This window comes from Macrotis lagotis, chromosome 1, assembly GCF_037893015.1.
Source record: "Macrotis lagotis isolate mMagLag1 chromosome 1, bilby.v1.9.chrom.fasta, whole genome shotgun sequence".
Lineage (NCBI taxonomy): Eukaryota > Metazoa > Chordata > Mammalia > Peramelemorphia > Peramelidae > Macrotis > Macrotis lagotis.
The window spans coordinates 613,807,026-613,825,263 of record NC_133658.1 but is presented as its reverse complement, the minus strand read 5'-3'; positions in this window follow the sequence as shown (position 1 = coordinate 613,825,263).

Sequence of the window (18,238 nt, the reverse complement as noted above, 5' to 3'; positions counted from 1 at the left end):
AATGTCATTACATTAAGAGGTACAAAAGACCTATTGTAATACAGGGGAAGAAAGGAGGAGATGAGAAACACCTGAATTTTTCTCTTATCATACTTGGCTTAAAGTTGACTTACACACACACTCAGTTAACTTAAGAAACATTTTAACTTTCAAGTATTAAAAAGGGGGAAAAGGAAGGGGGGACAGAGACAGGGAGGGGGAGAAAGGGGGGAACTAACAGAAGGAAGGGAAGAAAAAAGGGAAAAGGGAAAGAGAAAAGAAAGGGGAGGGATGGATATGGGAGGGCAAACATATTGAAGGTGGTGGTATTCAGAAAAAATTCTGGGGAATACGGATAATGAGAAAAAGGGGGAGATACAGAACTAAGATATCATGGAGGGCAACAAAGAGTTAGTAATTATATTTTAAATGTGAATGGGACGAACTCTCCTTTAAAATGTAATCAAATAGCAGAATGGGTTAAAAACTAGAATCCTACAATATGCTGCTTAAAAGAAACTCATTTGAAGCAGAGACTAGAATCCTACAATATGCTGCTTAAAAGAAACTCATTTGAAGCAGAGAGATACATATAGAATAAAGGTAAAAGGTTGGAGCAAAATATATTTTTCTTCAGTTGTGAAAAAAGCAGGGGTAGCAATCTCTATCTCAGACAAAGCAGCTGCAAATATATATAGTGTTAGAAGAGATAAGGAAGGAAACTATAGCCTTCTAAAAGGTATTATAGACAATAAAGTGATTTAAATACTGAATATGTATGCACCTAATAGAATAGCATCCATATGCTTAGAGGAGAAGGTGAAAGAACTACAGGAAGACAGACAACAAAATTTTACTAGTGGAAGACCTCAGCCTCCCACCCTGAGATTTAGATAAATCTAATCATAAAATAAACCAGAAAGAAGGAGGTAAATAAATTGTTAGAAAATACAGATATGATAGACTTATGGAGGAAATCAGAGAAAGAATTGTGGAATTTGAACTAAGATCAAAGACTATTACCTTCAATGTAGAAAAAAGCCCATTATCTTATTATATAATTTTGCTATCTGTTATACTTTATTTTTCTTCCTTAAGGATATGATTTCTCTCTCATCACATTCAATTTGGATGCAATGTATAGACTGGCAAATTGTCTTCTGGGGGGAAACAAGATTGGGAAAAATTGTAAAACTCAAAATAAATAAAATCTTTGAAAAATTATTGATCAAAAAATAATTTTTCAGGGAGATATCTTGAAGGAATTTCAGGAAAAGTCTGACACATGAATCAAAGAGAAGGATAGTCCAGTGGTAGGAGAGTGGGGAAGCCAGTGAGTGTTTTTTGACCTCAGTCCAACTAAAGTCCAAGTAGTGAGGGTCCCACCCCAGTTCTGAGAGCAAACTTTCAGACCCTGGGAAGCTGTTGCTGTTGTGGTGTTATGCTACCCTAGCTTGGGGAACAAACTGGGAACACTGGAATCCCAAGAGTGGAAAATCAGGCACTGGAACCACAACCTCTAGCAGAAAAAAGTTTGGTACTAAATACCCTTCACCACAAGAACAGAGTTTAAAAATGCAATAATTATTGACAGCTTCTTTATTTATAGGAGCAATTTAAAGCACCTTCCCAGAAGAGGAAAGCAGTGAAAAAATGACCATATTTGAACTCTAAGAGGTTGATGAACTGATCTCAACTACCAAAAAACCTCTTGGAAGAGCTCAAAAAAAGATTTTTAAAAATCAAAGAAGAGAGGAAGAAAAAAAATTAAGAAAACAAACTAGAGTCATTCGAGAGAATAATGAAAAGTTAGCTGAAGAAAACAGTAATTTTAAGAGTAAAATTGACCAGCTAAAAAATGAAAATTAACCAATTGTAAAAGGAAACCAAAAAGGCAACCAAAGAAAATGAAACCATAAAAAATGGTAACTAATAACCCTACAAGACACCAAGGTTTCATCAAACAAAACCAAAAGACTGAAAAAATAGAAGAAAGTATAAAGTACCACTCAGGAAAAAATGACTGACCTGAAAAAATTGATCCAATAGGGATAATTTATATCTCATTGATCTACCTAAAAACTATGATCAGAAAAAAAATCTGGTCAATATAATGCAGAAAATCATCATAGAAAATTACCCTAATAAGTTAGAACAAGAAGATTAAAATGTTCTTTGAAAGAATCCATTGATCACCTCTAGTAAGAGATCCCAAAATAAAAACTCCAAGGATTAATTCTCAATTAAAGGAGAAAATACTATAAGTAACCAAAGAGAAGCAATTTAAATACCAGGGAGTCATAGCCTGGATTACACAGGACTCATCACCTCCAACATTACAGGATCAAAGGGCCTGGAAGAAGATGTTCTGGAGGACAAAGGAACTTGAAGTAAAACCAAGAATTAACTACCCTGAAAAGTATTCTTTCAGGGGAAAAGATGAATTTTCAAGAAAATGGAGGACTTTCAACCATACCTGATAAAAAGACCAAAAGTCATCAGAAAATTTGATCTTCAAATACAAGACTCAAATGATACATAAATAGGTAAATGGGAGGGAGGGTAATGTTAGTTAATAAAACTAAATCATCCATATTCCTACACAGAAAGATAATATTTGTAACTCTTGAGAACTATATTTCTCTTAGGACAGTTTGAAAGGAATATATTTATTTATTAATTTGTTTGTTTTATTTTGGTTTTGGTTTTGTGGGACAATAGGGTTAAGTGACTTGCCGAAGATCACACAGCTAATAAGTATCAAGGGCCTGAGACCAGAGTTAAACTCAAGTTCTCCTGATTCCAGGGCTGATGCTCTATCCAGTGCACCATCTAGCAAGCCCTAAAAAGAATATATTTAATCAACGGGTTTGAGTATAAAATGACTGTGATATGATCAAACTCTAGTTCTTCCGGGTTGTATTTATATTGGGACTATGATTTGATGAGGTTTATAAATAAATCAATCAATTAATCAATCCCTGATAATTGTATTTCTAATAGGACAGGTATTCTTTAACATAAGGTGTGGGTACAAAGCAGTAAGCTCTAATCCATTATGTTTAATATTGATGGACATTTATTGTACTGGTGTATCTGAAATGACCATATTTTCCAAATTCTATTCATTCATCAAATATTTATCAAATGCCTAAGACAGGCTCTCAAACTTTTTGGTCTCAAGATACTTTACACTCTTACAAATTATTCATTTAAAATACATATAATCTTATTCTATTCATTCATCCCACATTTATTAAAGGACCAAGACAGAATTTCTCACCTCTTTAATCTCAGGGGCCCTTATCACTCTTACAAATTATTAAGGACTCCTCAAAGAGCTTTTCTTCATGTGGGTTTTATCTACTGATAAATATACTTAACAAATATTAAAATTTAGCATGATTAAGAAAATAGATTTGGATTTCCTGTCTCAGATTCATGGATACCCTTTAATGATTTTAGGGACCATGTCTTTAATAACTTCTGGCCTAAATTTTAAGGTACTTGTAGTGAAAAATACCATCCATATCCAGAGAAGGAACTGTGGAGTTTAAATGAAGATCAAAGTTTATTATCTTCAATTTTTAAAAGTTGTCTTATGTATTATTTAATTTTGTGATCTTTCATGTGTATTTCTTCCTTTTGGATCATGGTTTCAAATGAATTAGATTGCCTTCTATGGGAGGAAGGAGGGGAGGGAAGGCAGGAAGGGAAAAAAATTGTAAAACTCAAAATCTTGCAGTGAAAATGATTGGTAAAAATTATTGTATGTACTTGGACAAACAAATAAAATATTTATATAATATGAAAAAAGAATTGATTGCTTGATTTATAATCATCATTTCATAGTCATTTCATACCCACAGCTTCTGTCCAAGTACATTCCCCTCAACAGGTCCATTAGAAATACAATTCTCAAAAAACCAAAAGCATCATCAAATTCTAATCTATTTAATAGCACACTCGCTTTTCAATATACCTCTTTGGAAATACAATCTTCATGAGTTAAATTATAATGTAAAGCAAAATAACTTCATGATTTATTTATACCCAGGCCATCTAAGTATACTCTTTTCCACTGTTCCAATAGAAATAGAAACCTAAAATATCTAATGTAACTAAAGTATCATGTAAAGAAAAATCACTTCAAACTCCATTTACCCATACCCTCTACTAAGTACCCTCCATCCAACTATATCAATCCTAATGATCTTATTAGCTAAAGCAGCATCACTTTCATGATCAATGTATTTCCATTCTCTCTCTTCCTCTCTCTCTCTCTCTCTCTCTCTCTCTCTCTCTCTCTCTCTCTCTCTGTCTCTGTCTCTCTCTCTCTCTGTCTCTCTCTCTCTCTCTCTCTCTCTCACTCTCTCTCTCTCTCTCTCTCTTCATATAACTATCCTAAGAGAGAAATATCATTCTCAAGAGTTACAAGTACTGTCCTCCCCTGCAGGGATGTATACAGTTTAATGTTGTTGACTAATTTTTTTCTCCTTTTGGTTTACCTTTTTATGTATCTCTTCAGTCTCTCTATGAATCTCTATTAAAATTTCTTTTCTTTTTAATTAGATAAGTTTGAAAATTTTCTATTTCATTGAAAATCCACCTTTTTCCTGAAAGAATATGCTGAATTTTTCAGGGTAGTTGATTCTTAGTTTTAATCCAAGATCCTTTGCCCTCAGAAATATCTTATTCCAAGTTCTCTGATCCTCCAATATTAAAGCTTTTAAATGCTGAGTAATTCTGTTTGTGGTTCCTTGGTATTTATATTGCATCTTGTTGGCTGGTTGAAGTATTTTCTCTGAAATTTGGCTACAATATTCCTTGGAGTTTTTATTCTGGAATCTTTTTCTGGAAGTGTTCAATGAATTTTTTCAAGTACTATTTTGTCCTCTTGTTCTAGGATATTAGGGTAGTTTTCAATGATATTATACAGGCACTTTGTTTTTTGATCATAGTTTTCAGGTAGACTACTAAATTGTACATTATCTCTTCTGGATCATTTTTCCTGAGAGGTGCTTAACTTTTTCTTCTATTTTTTAACTTTTTGGTTTTGTTTGGTGGAATCTTGGTGTCTCTTGGAATCATTAGTTTCCATTTGTCCAATTTAATTTTTAGGGTTTTATTTTCTTCAGTTAGTTTTTGCATTTCATTTTACAGTCAGTTTATTTTATTTTTAAATGATTTGTTTGCCTTTTCCAATTGGTTACTTTTACTTTTTGATGTTAAATTCCTTTTCTATTTTGTCAATATTACTTTTAAAAGAGTTGATTTCTTCAACCAATTTTTCATAATTTTCTTACATGGCTCTCATTTCTTCTCCATTAGTCTTCTTTCTCTTTCCCTTTGTTTTAAAATCCTTTTGGGGATCTTCCAAGAGTTTTTTTGGGGGGTTTGAGATCAATTCATAAATTCCTTTAAGGTTTTACAATGTATACATTTTGTCACTGCTTTCCTCTGCTGTGATGATGCATTTATTGTCCCTATCACAGTAGTAGCTGTCTATGTAAACCTTTTTTTTGGGGGGGGGTTGCTCTTTTTTTGAGAACTAAGCCCTATTCCTGGGACACAGGGAGTCTAATCTCAAGCGTTTTGTGCTGGGGCTGAAATCTGGTCCCTGTCTTATTGCATGCCATTGGAATTGCCTATACGGTGGTTTATTCTCTGTTTTAGGATAGCCCCAACTTTCTGCTTGACTACATCATTGCCTGTGCAGCAGTTTGTTCCCTGCATTGATGTAGCCCAACTGAGTCTCATTTGTTGCATCAATGTTCCCAGGACTTAAGCTTTGTCTTCCAAGCTGGAGTTGGGATCTTTATTGCTATCCTGCTGCAACTTTGGCTTACTGAATCTTTACCTGAGCTAAGATGTGACTAAGAGTCTCTCACTGATTTTTCAGCTCTTGCTTCTCACCTGGGTAGAAGTGTGTGGAGGCTTCTTTTAAAGTTGTTTTGAGAAGAGTTCCAGGAGCTTCCTAGCTTTGTACCAACATCTTGGCTCCCCTAAGGCAATTCTGTCTTGAATGAATTTAAAGATACAACAAGAATATTTAGAACAGAATTTTTAAAAGACCTCTTTGACTTCGGTGGTATGAATCCAATTAATAGACCAACTATATAAAAAAGTAATTTTTAAAACCCTGATTTCAGCTATAATTATCATGAATAATTGTATTCTCTCAAATCTTTGACATGGAGTCTAAAGCTTTTTAAGACCTACACACAACAGAATATGCTGCAGACTCTTGTTACCCCCACACTGTCATTTCTCCCTTTATACTATATCTCATGTATGTTGCTTCTCTCCTCTGATGCCATCATCATCATTTTGATGAAGGTTCTCATCACTTTGTATCTGCACTATTGCAGTAACCTGCTAGTTGTTCTTCTTGACTCAAGATTTTCCCTATTCCAATCCATCCTCCACTCAACTCTCATATTGATCTTGAAAGCATCGAACTGACCATGTCATCTCTCTCCTATTCAATAAAATGTCAATGGTTCCTTGATATCTTCCTGATCAACTATAAAATTATATTTGACACATCATTTATTACCTTTCCAATTTTCCTACACCTTACCCTTTTTAGCATCCCACACCACTGACTAGTATTCCCACAAGATATTCTACCTAGCAACTCCAGACATTTCATTGACTTGCCCCATGACTGGGATTCACTTTTCTCTCATCTTCATTACTGGGCCTCTGTCTTCATTCCAGTTCCAGCTAAAATGCCACCTTCTACAGAAAGCCTATCCTATTCTCTTTTAATCTTAGTGCTGGGGCAGCTAGCTGGTGCAGTGCTTAGAGAACTAGACTTGGGAGTCAGGGAGACAGAAATTCAAATCCAATCTCAAACACTTGACATTAGCTGTGTTATCCTAGGCAAGTTACTTAACCCTGATTCCCTCACATCCAAGGCCATCTCCAGTTGTCTTGATTCATATCTGGACACTGGATCCAAAAGGCTCTAGAGGAGAAAGTAAAGCTGGTGACAAAGCACAGTACTTCTTCATTCAAATCTAATTCATGTGCTTGTCATATCACCTCCCCTGATATCATGGTCTTCTTCAAGAATGAAGGACAAACCTCATCATCATTAATGCTAGTGCCTTCCAAAGTATTCTGTAAATATATCATTTATATATAGATATTTGCAACTTGTGTTCCCAGTTAGACCCTGAGTTCCTTGAGATCAGGGATTAAATTTTATCCCCTATCTTTGTATGTCTAATACTTAACACAAATGCCTAGCATATGGTAAGTGCTCATTTAATTTTTTTCTTGACTGGCAGAATGATTATAGCTCTAGTCATTATGAAGTTCATAGGAGGAAAGATAGAGTTATCTAGGAACACTCCTAAATATAGACATGAAATACCACCAAAACAGAAGTGACTTGAAAAAATTAGCGGAGGCCTATGGAAAGGCACTGGAAAATTAAATCACAATATGACCAGTGTATACAGAAGAAAACTAAAATATCTACTGATTAAAGGCAACAAAAAGAAAACATATGAATTGGATCTGGAAAACCAAATTATATCAGTAATTACAGATTTACTTAATTAACAATCGAAAGAAAAAAGCAAAACTCTGTCAATATAAAGAAACAAATAGGTCAAGTCAATTAATATTTTTCAGAGTCTACTATGTGCTAGGCCTGTAATTAGTATTGAAGACACAAAATTTTTGGTCTTATATGACCAAAAAACATTCTCAGAGGTATCATGGTAAGTGCTTCATAAACTTTTATTGACTGACAACTAGAGCTTTGACTCTGGGGTCTGAGATCTGAGTTTGTGTTCTACCTCTGATTTTTATCTTTGTGAATTTGGAAAGTCATTGGAACTCCATGGTTCTCAGTCTAATTTTTGGAGAATGTTTGGACTAGTTGACTTCCGAAAATCTCTTTTTTTTCTCTCTACATCTAAAATGCTATGAAAATATTAATTGGACCAAAAATGAAATAGTAATGTTATATACCAAATATCTAATGAAAAACAGAACAGCTCATTAATGGAGGTATCCAATATTAGTTTCACCACAAATTGGAAATTGCACATTCAGATAAGATCCATAATTATTGATCCAATGCCTCATGTTGGTTCATGAGTTATTAGCAAATAATTTTAGCAACATTTTTCCTCTCTGATGCAAGCATTATTCTATCTTAATTGAAAGCCTTATATATTGTCAAAAGATGAGATTACCAATAACTTCTCTAGACATAAATCAAATATGTTTGTGTACTTGATACAAAACATTCATGATCTGTATCAATTTTTACATCTATAAACACCTGAAAAAGAACAATATAATTAGCCTCAGAGCAAAAAAAAAAAGGCATGTCAAAATATCATAGGTATATAAAGAGCAATTCATTATTAACAAAGTACCCAAAAAGTTGTATAATATTTATACCACCTGAATGATTAGGACACCTTTGACTCAGTTCTGTATTCATGGTTTAGCAATATACTGCAAATATATAATACATACCCAAGACTTGTAGTGCATTTATTGTCTACATGAAAAACTTTTCTCTATTTAAAACATATAGCCAACTCAATAATGTTGAAGACAATTTATATAAATATGGAATTTCCTGGAAGAAAGTTTAAGTCTACCATAGTTTCACTTAGTCTGTAGTCCATTATCACAATTCTTGAATACAATTGAATACAGCTTTAAAGTCAAAGAGGGAGCATAATAAATTATCATATTAATGATGTCAAATTATTTAGCTCCACTGCAAAACACTAAGCATGCCCTTCATCTCTTCATCATTCTACATTAATGAATTCAGAATATCATATGAACTCAATAAGTTATAAAAAATGTTTAATGAACATCTAGAAATAATAACAGTTGAAGTATTTGATTTTTAAGTTAGAGGTCAAATTGAGCAAATGAATGATAGTGATGCTTATAAATTGGTCTGCTCTTGGCAAAGTGTCAAACATAAGGTCAATAAAAAGAAAGCAAAGATTGTGTATATTAAGAAATTGGCTGGTATTGTGGAGTAAAAGTTTAACTGGAAAAACACATTAAGAGAAATTAACATTTCTTCCACAAAGGTTTAACTGTATAATCTTGGTTTAGTAAAATGGACAACAATGCATCTTAAAGGTACAAATAAACACTCATACATTTTTTAATAAACGCAGAAAGAAATACCATAAGGCAGCAATGGATCAAATATTTTCTCATTAAATGAGGATGAAAATTGATAAATATTCTACATAATAGATTAATATCCTTTCAAAAAGTTAATTTCACAATGCAATATATAGTTAAGGCTAACGAGTGATGTGTTGTTTGGTTATTCAGTCTTATCCAATTCTTCATGACCTTATAGACCACATTGTTGATGGGATTTTCTTGGCAAAGATACTAGGGTGGTTTGCCATTTTCTTCTTCAGTGGATTAAGGCAAACAGAAGTTAAGTGATTTGCCTGGGTCATATGACTTTTAAGTGTCTCAAGTCAAGTCTTCCTAACTCCAGATTCAATGTTGTATCCACTGAACCACCTCCTCTCACAAGTGGTTTGCATTACTATATTTGTCAAATGTATGAAATTTGTTTCTATAAGAGATGCTATGTTCAGTATTATCCATGAAGATTGTGTGTCTACCTGGGCCTCTTCAGATGAAGCTCTTTGGGAGACATGATACCTCTAATCTCTTCTACAAACCTTCCCAAAAGAAACTTATGAGGAGGAGAATGATCACATTTCTCTCCTTAGAAAAAGGAGTTATCAAGATAAAATTAAGTCTATTTTCCCTCCCCCCAAAATTATTATTAGTTTAACGGAAATTTCTCTTGGGTTCCTACTGATCCTACTAATCAGTAGTACTTAGGAGAGATAGAGGAATGCCAAATTATATATGCGAAGCTTCTCTCTATTCCCACAAAATGCCAGTTACCCTATGACACACATAGTAAATAGCTAAAATATATCAAGGTTTGCAAGTTGATAAGAAACAGAAAGCAGAGAAATATACAGATGAAAATATACCAGATAATGTACGGAGTAAATAAATTCTTCCATTGAGATACATCTCTTCTCAACTAAGAGAAAGTCCCAGATCTGCTCAAGAGAAAATTCTTCAGTATTTGGTACAGGAATCTGGAGTTACAGAAATTATCAAGGTAGTAAATGTTGACTTTCCCCCACAAACTTTCTCTTTCTCCTAGGAACTAAAGAGATTCTTGAATTACAGGTCTTCCTTCTTGAACCTAGAAACCAAAAGTCCATGATCTCTCTTCTCTCATACTCTTGACAACTGCCGCTCATGTATTCTCAGAATACCAATTGCTACCAAGGAAAAGTCTTAAGCGAAAGAGCTTTGTATCCAGATTTACATCAGCACAGAGGCAATGCGGGAAAGAGGAAGAGACCATCCAAGGGCAACATTATATATAACAACAATATAGCAACAAAGAAGCAAATAATTTAGAAAGTAACTGCTTACAGAAAGAGGTGAGTTTTAGATAGTAATACAAGGCCAAGTCATAGATACTCAAAACTACAGAAAATTCTTTCTTAAGAGATTAGACTTATTGATCAACTTAAACTTTATCAGTTGGTATAATATGATACAATATTATGTACAACATATCACTGCTGGTTGTAAAAATTAGCAATAACTAAGAAAGCCATGATCAAGTAGCCAGAGCAATAGATTAAATGATCTCTATTCTTCATAAACTAGCATATATATATACATATATATATATATATATATATACATATATATATATATATCATTCCCCAATTGACAGTCAAAGAATATGAATACAGTTTTCAAATGATGAAATTAAAGCTATATATATATATATATATATATATATATATATATATATAATAGAATCATATGAAAAAATGTTCCAAATCATTATTGATTATAGAGAAATGCAAATTAAAACAACAATGAGATATCACCTCACACTTCTCAGGTTGACTGAGATGAGAAAAAGGGAAAATGGTCAATGATCAATGTTAGAGAGGTTATGAAGGGATCAGGACATTGGCACATTGCTGGTGGAGTTGTGAACGGATCCAACCATTATGGAAAGCAATATGGAACTATGCCCAAAGAGCAATAAAACTGTTCATATTGACCCAGCAATTCCAATTCTAGGTCTATATCCAGAAGAAATTATAAAAAATGAGAAATGTCCTATATGTTCCAAAATATTCATAGCAGCATTTTGTAGTGTAGAAATTGAGGGGATGCTCATTAATTGTAGAATGGCTAACAAGTTACAGTACATGAGTACTATGGAATATTATTGTTCTATAAGAAACCATAAATGGCCAGAATCTAGCATGAAGTGATTTACAGTATCTGATGCTCAGTAAAGGGAACAGAAACAAGAGAACAATGTACATATTAACAATAACATTGTGAGATAATCAACATTAATGAAAGCAGCTCCTCTCAGCAATCCAGAGAGCTGGGACAACCATATTAGATCGACTATAGACAATGTTATCCCCATACAGAGGAAGAAAAAAACCCAAAACAAATAAAGAATAGCCAACCCTTTATAATCTGATGAACGCTTTATAAAAATTATCTCTTATGCATTTCTTTCCCTTAATCCTACTTCATCATACTGAAAATGACTAATATGTTTATCCAAAGTTTATATCTACAATACTAACCTGACTGTTTGCTGCTGAAGGGAGGGTGGGATGGGAGGATGGAAAGAAATTTTGTAACTTAAAATATACATGTGTATATGAATGAAAATAAATAAATGAATTTTTAAAAATAAATGAACTATCAGATAATAAATTTCCATTCTTCAAATACAAATCTGAAAACATACTTGAGAATCTAGCATGTAAACTGTATTGGTACTGGAGTATTAACATATGAAATTAAAAATGTAAAGAAATTAAAAACTACAATATAGTGAATATCAATAAACCAAAACTGCTCATGTACATGAGCAAAAACATGAAGTTTTTAATAGATTGTGCTCTTCTGAACACTTATAACTTTCTCAATGCATGCAATGAAAAGGCATCAAAAGGATCACCTACTAGAAGAAATCAAATCCATGGAAACAGGATGAAGTACCTATCTTCAGTGCAAAACGGGAGGGAGTTATTGCTGAACAGTGACATTACCACGAGGGGGTCACAGTTATAGGAAAACATATGTCAATGGGGAACAGCAAAGGTATGTGGCTCCCCTGGGCAGCATACTCATGTCATGATGGCTCAGAAGTGCAGTGGAATATTCACTCCAATCCCCAAGTCCTAAAGTCTCTCAGGACTCAAACTTACATGGGATTTTTAGACAAATAATGGAAATACTCCTCCAGTGGGATAATCTGGAACAGAATAAAGAGTATCCTCTGAATTGCCTAATAAGAAATGAGAAATGAAAAAAAATGAGAAATGAGGAGCAGGGAGTTTATTAATCATGAAGCATTAAAATGACTGGGAAAAGGGAAATATCAAGTCTCCTGAGTGAGTTAAGCACTAGTTTTCATTTGGGGGAATTGTATAAGGAAACATTCAAATAGAGGAAACAGTCAAATAGAGTTTTATCATGTCAAAATATTATATCCATTATCCTATCTACTACTGAAGTCTACATCCCACTGCTATACTTCAACTGCAAAAACAAAAAATAGATAGCAACTTGTCCCAGAAACATTTCTAGCTGGGCTCCACCAAACAAAAGATAAAAATAATGAAATAGTAATAATATTGTGAAATACTTTACATGTCTCAAGAAATATTTCAAATTTCATTTGAGCCTTATAATAGTTTTTTGAAGGTCAAGACTTGGACGGGGCAAGTGTTTACATGTCTGCATTTTAGATATTCCACTCTGATATATCATCAGTGCATGGAAGGAGACCTAGATTCTTTATCAGAGCCCTAGTACTGGTATATCCCTCTGAGTTAAAATGATTTTGGTTATGTAGATGGTGAGATACTACTTAGCAAAGGACAAGTCAAGAGCAATTTGAAGGTAAGTCACCAAGTGGGGAATATTTTTAGCCACATGTTATAAACTTATTAGTATAAAGTTATTAGCAAGTAAAAGCATCCCTCACTAATCATTTTACAGTATTTCAGAATAATTCAAGTATTCATACATGAGGTTCAGGCTGTCCATATGACTTTCCCAAGTAACATGTCTAAATCAGTGGCAGTCCAGACCTAGAATTCAAACCTCCTGATTCCTGCAATAGTCTTTTTCCCATATCACATATATCATTCAGAGTGATACATGCATATAAGTCATTCCTTCTATTAGGCAAGGGTATGCAGTACTATCAGAGGTCATTCATATTTGTATCCATATTGTTTACTCAAGCACAATATTTCTTCTATCAAAATGCTGTATTCTCCACACTTCAAAGTTTGCAAGTTACAAGAGTTTCTTCTATGAACTACATCGTTTTGGTTTCTTTCAGAACCAGACATATGTGAGTGTATTCTTTGAAATCATTCAGTAGAATCAGACAGTATATTTCATTTGCATAAATTTGCCTCTTCAGAATACGCCATGAATGGCTTTAGCTTTCCATATACAATTGCAATTTAGTTTGGGGCTATTTTTCTATGCCTGTTTTTTGATTATTCATCAGTGGACCTTACCAAAATCTGTACAATAGCCTCACAAACTGTGATTTCTAATTGTTGCAAAAGACATTCTGCTCGTCAGTGCCACTTACCCAATTTTTTTTTTACTGCCACATGAGTCACCCTCTCCATCAAGACATCCTCACTAGCCTGTGATGTGAGCAATGAGCTGTTTTCTACTTTGCCGGATGCAGTCATAGGAATGTGATTCAAAGAACAATTTTGGCCCTGCAATTGGCAATAATTCTGAAGCTGCTGGTGGCATTTGTCTGCCTGACATCATGTCCTAGGGATTTCCCATGCATCACAAAGGCAGGTAGTGAGCAATGTGTCTTATGGTCCTCCTGGGAAAGTTTCAGCAAAGGCATGGCAGGTTGCCGTCACTGGGGGCCCTGTAGTAGAGTGCAGACTAGAACAATTCCTAACCATAAAATCCTGAGAAGCTTGCCATGTATTGCATGATGCCTATGCAGATGTTCACGTATAAGCTGTCCTTCTCTTTCACATGGTATGCCTTATAGCTCCCAGAAGACAGTCCTGAAAACCACATTTCAAATTTATATTTCCTACAGCATCATAAATATTGCCATCTTCTTTGAATCTCTGTTATTAGCATTCACTGTGACATTCCATTAACAGAGAACAACAAACACCACAGATTAAATACTCAATACATTTGTTCTTCCAAATGGTTCTGAAAATATAACTGAGATTCAACGCCATGGAAATGAATTTTTCCCAACTTCCCTCCTCCCATCATCATTCTAGATTTTTCATAAAGGAGACTCTCTGATATCTATAAATTACTGCAAAAATGCATTTTTTTAAAAAATCACTCAACCCAATACCATGTTAGTACTATCTATGAATACTTATAGAAAAACATGTCACAAAGCACTTTCAGGGATTCTAGTTTAAGCAAATGATGAGTTCACTTGGTTTTAAAGAAAGTGTATGTCTCTGAAAAGCCTGGTGTCTGCAGAAAAATGATTCTGATACATTTGGTCACTACTCTCCACTTTCCTTCCAAATGATATATGAGGCTTTCAGGAGGAATGCCCATAATATAGGGCCAAATAAAATCATAACTGGTCAAAGTGGCAGAAACTATTTATTAAATGAGAATTACTGGATGTTTTTAAAGATGAAAGAGATATTAGAGATCTTGTAGTCCAAAGCTCTTGTTTTATAGATAAAGAAATGACAGAACAGAGCTGAATGAGTTCAAAACAAAAGATAAGGAAACAAATCAGTGGTATTCAGGACTACACTCAATGACTCCCATTCAAATATTCTCTTTATTACATTAAAAATTTATGGTCAGTCTTGGTGGTCTTCTTGGCCCTAGAAAATGGTATTAGAATAGCAGTAAAAATGCTAGCCTTGGAGGAGGAAGACCTTGATTTGAGTCCCATCTCTGTCAAAATAATTGTGACCAGGAGCATGTCATTTCTATTCTTGAGACCTAAGTCTTCTCATCTATATAATGAAATGGAGTGGATTAGATGACTCTTAAAACTACTTTGAGCTGGAGCTTTCTATAATTCTAAAAAGGATAGAGGAAGTCATTGTTTTGCCTCTCAAAAAAATAATTATCCAAAAGGCAATAATTAAGCTTTATACATTTCAGTCTGAGCTATTGAAGTCAAAATGTAAAGGTTCTCATGGTTTTCATCCTTTTAGACATGCATATTCATGTGGAAAACTAATAAGCAAATATTCTTTATTTACAATATAGTTTGAGAACTATTGCCATTATTGTTCATTGTAATTGCCTTCTTATCTGCATATCACATTTCTCTCTTTTCCAACTTTCCCAAAATTCCAAAAATATCTTCTCATATTATGCTATGGGATCATAGTTTTAGAACTGGAAGAAACCATATATATGACAAACATTAATGTAACACATATTGAAAGTTAGAAAGGATAAGTGATTTCCCTAAAGTTATGCAACAAATGGCAGGAGGTAAAATTTTGACCAGGTGTTTTGCCTCCATATCTATCAATCCCTCTACTCCCCGACAACTTGGATGTCCCCAACCCATGCCCACCTCTCTTTTCCCTAAATTCCTATAGAAAATGTAATTTATCTCACAGAATTCTACACTTAATCATGTGACCATGTATTGATCCTTTACCTGTTTTCTCTCTTCTGTTCCTCTTCTGTTCCAACTGGAAGCCTTTGAAGGCAGGAACTTTGCCATATACTTCTTTGTATCTCTCTCAGTGTTCATCCTATAATTGGAAGTGATATTTCCCCCTTCTAAGACCTCACAGAAAACTTCGCATCCTTATGATCGCATCCTTATAGTTATTTTTGTTTATTTATTTGTTTTCATTATTTATTTTGTACCATAGGTATTCATGCATGTGTTGTAATTTCCTAAAGGATTTAAAGTTGCACAAGAACAGAAATACCTTGTTTATCATCTTTGAATCTCTCTAGTGTCCTATATAATCATCTGAACACAATAGAACTTTGATATCTATGAATCAAATTTAATTTTCTATTCAGGATCATTGTCATGTAGCAAAAATTTTATGTAAGCAAATTATTATAAAAGTTATTGGAAATCCCAATTAACTTAAATTGACAAAGTATAATTCTTGACAAGATAGAACTAGGATAGTAGAAAATGCTGTACTAGGAGTCAGAAGATCTAGATTTGAGTCTCTGCTCTGTCCATATATCAGTTTGTATTCATAAGCAAGACAGTTCCACTCTTGGGACCTAAGTCTACTTATCTATAACATGAGAATTGGACAAGATGATACCTAAGACCTTTTTTCACTACAGTAATTCTAAAGAGGAAAGAGGAAGTTATGATTTTACCTCTTGAAAGAATATTTATTAACACTTTAAAAATATTCAGATAGGGGCATCTAGATGGCACAGTGGATAGAGCACCGGCCTTGCAGTCAGGAGTACCTGGATTCAAATACGACCTCAGACACTTAGTAATTACCTAGCCATGTGGCCTTGGGAAAGCCACTTAACTCCATTGACTTGCAAAATCTAAAAAAATATATTCAGATAGTTTATCTATAATATTTAAGATTAATTATCTACCTTGTGATATCCAGTTCTACTAAAGGAAAGATGTGATAAAAAATACTGAAATAATGAAATAAAAATCTGAAAAGTCTTTTTCTTTGATTTTGGAATATAATCATTCACAAGAATATGAATTTCCTTTATTCTCTCCCACCCCATTCTTACCCATCTAGCCCAGGCCCTAGGCATGTCTTGAGTTAGGTTTATTGTTGGTCAGGAGGAAGAGGCATCAGTAAATTCAAAAGATATTTGTGTATAATTGAAAATTGATCTTAATTCCATCTTTGACTATTCCAAGAAAAAAATTATCATTCTAAAGGGTATTAGAATGATTCTTAAAGTCTGATGATAGTCAGCTAAAGAAGAAAAAGAAGTAAAAGGTATATCAAATGTTATAACTGAGCCAGATTAAAATGAAATCTTTGACATGCAAACTCACTAAGAAATTTTCTTTTATTCTGCTGTATTGTTTTTCTATTACCAATGATGTGACATGGAATTTTATACCTCTGAATGTGTCTTTGAAAATTCTATTATTGAATAAAATAGGATGCCAAAAAAAAAACAGTGCCAGAAAGTCAGACTTGGATAATAAAGATTACAACTCAATAAATATGAGGCTGGCAACTTAACCAACTCTTTGAATACCCAACTTCCCTGCTAAATAATGACCTGAAATCATCTTATTGTCCATAGCATACCTGCTTCCTTGGACTTTGAGGGGTGTTGAGGCAAACTTTCCATTCCAGGTCCATTCTATAATGTCTGTGAAAGATTTTATTTCCCACTGGAAAAGTCTAAGGGAGAGCAATAATAAATGACAAACCTTTCTCCTCTTACCACTCTGCACTAGTGGCAATAGCAGTGCCAGACAAGAGCAAGCAAGTTTGGAGGAATGTGCGGTAACTACAGAGAGCTCCTTTGATGCTTCTGAAGCCGTTTTAAATGGAACCATCCATTTTGGTCTCTCTGTGCTCAACTTATACAGAGTCTAGCACAGTTGTGTATTATCGTAACCTTACTCATCACCTGTTCCTTCCATGATCTTTGTGTTTGATCTCAGAAACATTAAGCAGCTTCAAGAGCAAAGGCATTGTCAGGTACCCCCGCCAGTTGCCCTGTCAATCAACAGGACTTGTACCAAAGGAAACTTTCATTTCCTACTTATCTACCATCAGGGAGGGAGTGTTGAGGTGAGTGGTTGACTTCTGAAGAGTTCATCAGGGGACCTATTCCCCCATGACTGCAAAAAGACAACAAAGTTAGAGCCCATGAAAATGGAATGCCTTTGACTGAGGGAATGATGCCAATCACCAAATGACCCACTGAAAGAACCAAGTTCCATTAAAGCAGCTACAACAATTGCTTTGTGGGATATTCTCCTCCCTTCCTTGAAGGGTCAAGTTGATAAGCAAGCTACTCCCAATGGACTCAGTGGGTACCCTCAAGAACTCCCTAGTTGTTAAAGACTCTTTTTCTCCTGTGCCTGTGGTAGTGCTGAAGAAACTACAGTTAGAAAGGTCAGCAGGTGACAGCGCTATTATCTACCCACGTGTCTGAGACTGAACAAAACGAATCT